At 47.5% G+C, this 8,873-nt stretch overlaps 1 long non-coding RNA gene across 2 annotated transcripts in view; it reads right to left on the reverse strand.

The window, feature by feature from the left end:
• The window catches only part of LOC308188966, a 32,533-nt gene extending 24,149 nt beyond the window's left edge, over positions 1-8,384 (reverse strand). For both annotated transcript variants that reach the window (XR_013945906.1, XR_013945907.1), the window contains exon 1: positions 196-8,384. This is a non-coding gene — a long non-coding RNA (uncharacterized lncRNA). The remainder of the gene's footprint in view (positions 1-195) is intronic.
• Between the last annotated feature and the right edge of the window lie 489 nt (positions 8,385-8,873).

Genomic DNA, 8,873 nt, shown 5'->3' on the forward strand with positions numbered 1-8,873 from the left:
TGGATCCACTGGTGACACTTATTTTTCCCTTCTCTCCTTCCACATACTAGGCTTTGCCAGCACTGGTCCCATTGTGCTGCCCATCAGAAAGAGCTGCAGAGGGGAGAGGCTGAGGACATTCACTCCCCAGAGCCTTTGACAGCACAGAAAAGGGAGAAAATGCCACCTGCTACCTGATGGGGACTAATTTCCTACCTGGAAAATCTGGTTGCTAAACATCTGGCCTGACAGGCCAGCGAGATGGCTTCCAGCAGAGCTGGGGAAGGCGGCAGCAGCATGCACTACACTGGAGCCCTCGACCACAACTCAGCAGCACCAGGCTGCCCACAGAGAGAGCAACAGCAACAAACCCCCTCATTTATCCTAAACCTCTCGTACCATAATCCTCTGCAAACCGTGCCCAGGGAGCTCAGCAGCACCTGTGTGTAGGGGAGGGAGGAAAAGCTCTTCCCCAGGTGAGAACCATCCCAAAATGATGGGTGCGTTGTGCGAGTCAGGACCTCAAGCTGCATCGTGGCAGCCTATGTTCTGCAACACAGCTGCATGCTCAGAAATGAATAATTTTGCATTATGAACTAATTGTTGTAAGCTGGAGGTTGTGAGGGGATGGTCTGGGAGATGGGGAAGCTAACAGAGCAGTGCACACACATGAGACAGCACGAGGACCCCTGGGTGTTGCAGCTCAGCCTCCTGCCCCTGTTTCTTCCTCTAAGGCACATCACAAAAAGAGACACAACCTCCATCCATACTTTCGAAACAAGGAGACTGATCTGATTTTGCCTTTTTTTTTTTTTTTCATGAAATTGAATGAGCTTTTTTAGCAGTCTGACAACAGAGGCTTGGCATTGTCACCATGAAGCATGAGAAAAACCATGAGCCAGGTTTGGAAATCATGAGATTGGCTTAAAAAGCAGAAGACTTTTTTTTTTCCTTATTATTCATGCATCTGTTTAGAAACAATACACATTCTTTGTGTTCAGCTCCAGCCCTCTGAAATGTCAGGGACTGGGCTTTTAAGGAAATTTATCTTTTTCAGCCAGAAGGAATAAGAACTTACTTCTTTTCTCTTCTGCGATTCTTGTGTGGTTGCACGATACAGAGCTCTGGGCTTTGGGGTGGGGGAAGGAATAAAGACTTCCATGGGGCTCACTGTCAAATGACCGAGCTCCCTGCTCTCACCACGTGGCTGCAGAAGCCAAGAGCATCCACACTGCATGCACACACACAGGGCACACGGGGAAATCAGGGCCTGCCTTCCTATCTGTCTGCAGCGTGCATTATGTGAGGTTATCCTCCTGCACAAGGCGAATTTCTGCCCAGATTTGTCAGAACTGAGCATCCAGACACGAGGAAACGTGGAGCCACAGTGGAGCCCACCAGCAACCCTGTGTGGAAAGGCAGTTGTCAGGCTTGAGGTCTGCATCTCACCAGTCTCAAAAATGAGGTGCTAAAGCCTTCCTGTTGCTTTGATGTAAATGTCGTGGCTGAGAGTCATTGCAATGGGTCGTGATATAAACGACCCCAAAACATTTATCTGCCCAGGAGAAACCCCACTACAGTTCTGGTGTTAGGCAGAGCCCATCCCCTGACACCAGCTAATGCATACAAGCAGGACCAGAGTCAGGCCCTTCATCAAAGAAGTGGGCAGTTTTCTCCAAGTCTTGCAGTAAAAAAAAAAAAATAAAAATAAAAAATGACCATTGGTTTGCATTAAAAAGAAAACGTAAACTTCTTCTGAAGCATTCAGCCATGGAAAAGCGCTTATGTGGCTCCTGGGATCCCTTTCCTTTCGTCAGACTTCACATGAAAAGCCCTCTCGCTGCTTCCCATGTCAGCATTAACTCCTCCAAATCAATCGGCACCAAGGGTGGAAAGCAGAGCTGACGGGAAGGGAGCAGCAGTCGGTGACTTACAAGAGTGCTCGGGATCCTGCCTCGTGAAAGGTAGACAAAACCTGAAGGTTTTCTGCAGGTCTACCTGCACGGGCGTTTCTGCCTCTGATTATCCACTGCGCCGGTCTTCCAATAGCACTGGAATTGCAAAGCTAATTGCACTGTAAAAGTAACGGCCTATGAAATTTTTAATGGAGCAGATTGCACTTATATTTTTTTCCTCTGTGGTTCAATATACTTTGATATCTTTTCTCTCTCGCAGCATTTCATTCAGGCTTACAGTGGATTTATACAATTGCTTTCCTCAGCGCCATAAAGGCTGGACCGCAGGACGGCACCAGCTTGTTTTCCAGCTGGACCCAGGCAGCCGAAGCCCACAGCTGGGCACTCAAGTGTTTTGAGGAGCATCCAAAAATACATCCTCACCCCCGAACCACTGATACATAGATAGGTGGAGCAGTCATCACAACACAGCTGGCATGGCATAGCGCAGGCTGGGGACGAGAGGCACAGGAAGGCATGGCTGCTGGGCTCCTCCTGCTCCTCCGCTGAAAATACTGAAAATACAACCGGGAAAGGGAAAAGCAGGGGAAAAAACAAAACAAAAAAAAAAGTAAGAGCATGTATGAGGGACAGAAGCCAAGCAACATTTAAGGTAGGATGAGGATAAGTTTTAAAAGTCACAAGGAGCACTGTGCTAGAACGCAGAAATAAGAGGTGGGGGCATAGTGATGGCAACAAGTTCTGTGCCAACCACAGCACTCAGGGTCACATGAATACAAAAAAAACAGGGCCAACGGAGGAGGAGAAGGAGGAGAAGTACGTGAGGTATTGGAGCTCTGCATATGGGGTGAGGACAGCCAAGCAGCACAGGGATCCAGGGATGTTCCTTAGAAGACATCAAAATGAAACATTCTCTTAGTTGTTTCATATCAATGTTGTGAAATTCCTGTTCCCTCTGAGATAACAAAGTGTTCCATCTTCCATGTTGCCTCGGAGAATTCCTGGGTGAAGAATTCCAGCTCCAGCCAGTCCTAAATATCAGCAGACAGGCTGTGAAGCACCTGCCGAACCCACTAGAAGAGATGGGACCTCCTCAGTGCAGTGTGTCGGCTGAGATAAAGAGCACGGAGAAAGAATGAATAGAAGAACTGTAGAATGCCCACACTCCAAAATTAGCCATCACCCTAAGCATGATCAGCCCCAGCCTGAGCTGAACACGTCACCCGATGAGGATGATGTTCAGTCCAGTGCTCCAGTCCCAGAGCCACCTATCTCTGTCACATTTGCAGAGAGCATCAATTTTAACAGTATAGCATGAAGCTTGCATTACTAGCGCACGCAAACACGTGTGCGATTCAGATATATTCTAATAGACAGCTCTGGCCCATGACATTCCTGCAGGTCAAAATTAAAATAAAAGGGAGAGACGCGCCGTGAGCCTCTGGTTAGACTCTGGGCTGGCTCGGCGCAGAGGCAGCCTGCAGTTAATCAGCCTTCTTTCTCCACTAACTGTCACTGCAAACAAAGGAATTAGCAGAAGGTCTGTAGGGAGCATTGAGATAATTTGGCTGGCTGAAGAAAAGAGAAAGAAAAGAAAAGCAAAACAAAATTACTGAGAAATTTACTCGCGCTGACCTCTCCATAAATATTTAGATATAATCATCATTACCTTGGAGTAAATTAAGTTATAAACAGTCTCCACAATTGCTCATGATGAATGCGTATCGGCATCAGAGAGCACTTTATTGCAAGTTAATGTGGAAACGGAGCACCTCAATCAATCAGGACGCAGAAATGCTGCCGGATGATATCAGCCTGTCTCACCCTATTCACGCTGGGCACCGTACGCTCGCCCACCCGGCCCCCCTGCCCCCGATGTGTTATGTTAACAAATACACATCGAACCGATGGCAAGGGGTACGTATGTGGAGCCAGAACAACAGGGGAAGTACAATACGTGTCCTAGGATGTGTTAGCGGTACTATTTATGCTACAGTAATGTCTACAGGGACCGAGGATGTGCCCCCCTGGTGCTGAGCTCTGTACATAAACACAGCCAGCAGCTTCCTTGGGGGGATCCATCCAACCCGACCCAGGCACCCACAATGGGGATGTCCATGGCCAAGCTAACCAACCGCCGTCAGCCCCCTTCACAGCCAGCAGACAGAAATCGGCACTTTCGGAGCTCGGCTTTCCAGACCTATTTGAGACGTCTAGTGGAAGCAGAGACCAATCGTGCCCCGGGCTCCTTCGGTGCCTTGGCTCCATCTCCGTTTGGGAGCCCCGGGTGACTGCTGCTGAAGTCAGCATCTGCTCTGCGGATGCCGATTTGATGAGACGAGTCCCATCCGCTCCGACCGAGAGGTTTAGAAAAAGCAGACAACCACACGGCAGGCAAACGGGAATCGTCTCTGGGCTGCGTTTTTGGACGTGAAACCCATGGAGCCTCGCAGGGCCGATGACTTCCCCGAGAGGTTTTTCAGAGCCCAGCTGCCAAAGAGGAGAACAGCAGAGGGAGCGTGCTGCAGAGGAACTCCTTCGTTTTCAGAGTGAGAGCTGAGCAGTCAGGAGCTTTGTTTTCCATTCCAGCCAGCACGTATGAGAAAAATCAAAATTGTTTCACACTCTGCCCCCTTGGGTCACCCACCTCCATCTCCTTCCCACCCAAGCCAGCGCAGTGGCACTTGCATGGCAGGTCACCCAGTGAGCTGTGCAGTGGCATCGCCTGGTAAAGGCAAGATTTAGGATTTGACTACTTCATGACACCTACCAATCACCCTCACTTTCTCATCGCCACCACCCACAGCACCCAGAACCTAGAGGTGCTGCACACACAAGACTAGAAAGGGATTTCCATGTTACAAGGTAGGAAGGAATGGCGTATAAGACAACCGGTGATAAAAGTGTTTCTAAAAAAAGGAGCAAGATCAGAGATTTCATTAAGGCTCTTGACTTCAGCAAGATGGTGAAACTTGTGAGAGAACAAAGATTTTAAAATGGAGGGTACGTGTGCCTAAACTTCTTAAGAAAGTCATTGAAATAGGCCCTAATAACGCAAAGAGCTGAACTGGGGTCAATTCAAGAAATCAGTGCATCATGCTGTGCTAAGGTTCTTAGGAAAAACCATCTTCATCTGGTCTTCATCTCACTTCAGGGCTTTTTCTTATGGAAAAACTTTTATTTCCATTTCCCATTTAAAAAAAAAAAAAGTTATGATGTCCAGTTCATGGTGCTGCTTGGCTCGAATTTAGTGTTGGGAAACAACAACAGCAACAGACTCAACAGATGAAAAGCGCCAGACAGAGAAAATAATTAAAATGCAAACAAAGTGGGCTGTGAAGATCCTTCTCGCAAGCAGGTATTTATAGCAAGAGGTGAAAGAGAGACAGCGTAGCACTGACTGTCTCTACCCTGTTGCAAGGTGAAATAAAAATACTCCTCCTCTTATCCTTCTTGAACATAGCCTAAATAGAATGAAATAAAACTTTGCTGGTAGCTACCTCGTTCTCTGAGCTGTGGGAACTTTCAAAAAGAAGGATCATGGATGAGTTTGCCACTTTTCCTCCAACATTACGAATTTCTCCTGACAAGACCTTATCTGCTGTCAGTGCTTCCCTCAGTGCTACAACACCGACCTCCATCTGACAATTTCCCAGCCCAGGACAATTAAGCCCCCTTCCTGGCCGAGGACAGCCTCCGACAGGACTCCCACCAAGGCTCGTTTTGTCACCCGTGTCTCATCCCCACCGAGCCTTAGTCAGAGGGGAAAGAAAGAAATCTCTAAATCTTTTGACACAAGGCAAAGATTTCTATAGATACCAAAAACCTATTGACTGGCTCAGATCAAGGGGTTTTTAATTGAGTGAGCAACGTTAATTAGTAAATCTACTGACTTCTAAACACCACGAGGCCCAGGGCTTCAGATTGCCATTGTGCGAGGACAATGCAGCTTTCAAGGTCTAGAGAGCATTTTCCCTGGGCTGCCCTGCCCCCAGACACCAAAAAGTTTTGCAGCTAATTGTGGAGGCATTTGGGTGGTGGCAATCAGACATCTCTTCAGCTGAGGGAAAGGCTCAAAGGAGTCTTCAGGGATGTTTATCTTTGAAAGAAGTCTGAAAAAGAAACACAAGGTGTTTCTCGAAAACAGAAAGATCAAAGGTAAAAGCATTTGGACGGATAAAATGGCTGCAAAGATTATTACTTCTTAACATAAAAATTACTCAAATCGCTCCCATCTGTCTGCCTCCACTGCCATATGAGAAAGGAGACCAAAGGCTTAGCTCCCAATACATTAAATCCTAATAAATCCACCCATGTTTTAAGTTGTAATACATGAAACACTTTTCCTGGAAAAACTGTCTGCAGACCAGCAGCAAAGGCTTTAAAACATGTTTGTTATGGAATCAGGAAAAAGAAGGGATCAAACTATAGCAGCTCAGCAGTGAAGGATTGCTGGAAAAGCAGAAACTAAAAATGTAATAACGGGAACATGAAGTCAGGAGGAAGAAGCTTAGCAGAAGGAATGGCCTTGCTGGGGAAAACGCACCAGAGTTTATGGCCCCGCTCTTTATTAGCTGAGGAAGTCAATGCAGGCTTCTGGGGAAAAAATAGGAAAGGAAATAAAAAGGAGTTTAAGATCATTTTAATGGTTCGAGGCCAGATTCATAGCAGACCTGTGCTGTGCCCGGGGATCTCACCTCTATTTTTAACATTCCCTGAAGTCTTCCCACGAAGCGATGACCAGGATTCTGACAATGGCCACATTTATCCTGTGCATCCGCCACCGTGCCAGCCCACGAGATCCCACCAGTGGCACACAGCAAACGTTCAAACCATCCTCTGCTTTCAGAGGTCCTGGCCCCCTTTCTGGAGACATCAGCAGCCCTTTTACATCGCAGCAGTGAGTGATGTGACATGGCTGCACATACGAGACACATTTCCCCACCTGGAGACACCCCTTTGCCAAACCGTGGTGCCTTCGTGGTCTTACACAAACTCACACGGGGACATGGATGGGCAGGGGACGTATCTCGGCATTCAGCCCTGGGTGAGGGCAGCCTGAGAATTTTTCGATGGCCACAACATCTTTGGATTTCAGCTCAAAACTCAGAAGTAGATCCAGGGATTTGACAAAATACTTGTTCACATTTCTGTGCAGGGCTACAACACATTACGCCCCTGGTCCCTGCAAGGTCAGCATTTACAGAGTGCAGCAAAAACAGGACAGTGTGAGTGACACCCTTCCTAGACGTGGCTCTTGCAGCGACACGTTTTTGCCTTGGTGAAGTCAGAGCCCGAAGGAGAGATACCTCCTAAGTCACAGACAGTTTGCAGCCTCTGGTGGCATGGTGGCACTTCACCGAGACGCAAAAACATTATTTTATTGGAATTCTTTTGCAGGGTTTTGTTCTCTTGACAAGAAGAACAGCTACTGGCGCAGCAAAAGGTTCTGCTGGGCTGTTTAACATAATCTAGAGTTAAACCTCACAAGTGGTGTTTCCTATGTCAGCTCACTGCTTCAAATCTTACCTGACGTCCTGCATCATGTATGAGACATCTGCACGACACGTCGGTGGAACAAATCCGTCAGCAGCACGAACTTGCAGGGACAAATCCATCCCTGCTCCAACAGCAGTGGCCTTACCCCAGGGGACCACTTTTGGCCTGCTGGAGTCAAATCGGATTCAGAGCAAGTAGGTCCCTATGTGCAGCTTGGAAGACAAAATGAACGACTAAAATAGCATTAGTGGAGGCAGGAGTGCCTGCTCGGTATGCCAAGATACATCGGCTCGGCTGCGGCTGTGGCAGTCACACTATGTTTAGATTCAGATTGCCACCAATCAGTTATGTCCTATGCAAATCCCTCCCCCAGTATAAAAATAAATAAATAAATAAAATAGAAGAAAAACTTCTTAAAACCTATCTTGTGTTATGCCTTCAGGGCAAATTTGCTTTTATGAGCATAAATAATTCATGCATGTTCATTTATTATTAATTAATATTCCATGAACATGCATGGTTTATCCACCCAAACAAAGCCCCACGCCCCGCGCGCCTTCCCTGCAGCCTGACATCAGCTGCTGGCTGCAGCCCGGCTGACCAAGGCATTAGATCAGTACCATTTATCACCTCTTTCTCCCCAGAAGCTGCTGAAAACTTTCTGAGCCTCCTTGCTGGTCACTGGCTTGCTCCATTCCCGGGGCCAGAATAGGGCGATTCGACTCTTCTAGGCTTAAATATTTGGGAGAAGGTGGAAATGTGGTGGCAAGAGGGAGGCATGAGGAGGAGTTAGGATTTTGGGGCTTTTTTCCATTTCAGGGAGCATGGGTGACTGGTGAGCACGGCTGCTGGGGGTACCAGTTTCACACTCGGTACCCCATCACCAACACCCCCAGCAGCATCACCCAGGTGGAAATATCTCCCATCATGGGGACTCTTGCACGTGCCTCCGGCAACCCTGGTCATCTGCAATTGGGGTCCCCCTCTGTGCTGAATATAAATTTGCCATATAAACATGGCAATTTGCCATATAAACATGGCAAAAGAGAAATCCCTGCCCCAAAGCCTTATTTTTTGGATAAAAAATTGAAGCAATTTGGAAAAAAAATAGATTTACAATGACTTTTTTTCCCTTTTGCAGTGGAATGAGTTAAAGGATCTTTTCTGTTACATTTAAGGTCCGGTGTGTCAGGTATGAAAATAGGGAGAAGGGTTGGAGGAGGCAGGCTCAGCACCATTTCATTGCTTATGGCAGGACTCGTGCCAACCATGTTTCCCTGCTGTGCAGGCAGCTGGCTGAGAGCACACAGGGATTCCCCAGCAAAGCCAGGAAACTAATGAAAATCTCTTCCATCTCAATATAGATCCTCATGCGTTTTGACTCCGGCATCAGTCCACGCCAGAGAGAGGCAGCCGGATTTTTCTTCTTGGTGCCTATCCTCTGCAGATCCCACGCTCGGTGGATTGGCTCTGATGCCT

The sequence above is a fragment of the Anser brachyrhynchus genome (genome assembly GCF_964034855.1).
Source record: "Anser brachyrhynchus genome assembly, chromosome: 2".
Taxonomy (NCBI): domain Eukaryota; kingdom Metazoa; phylum Chordata; class Aves; order Anseriformes; family Anatidae; genus Anser; species Anser brachyrhynchus.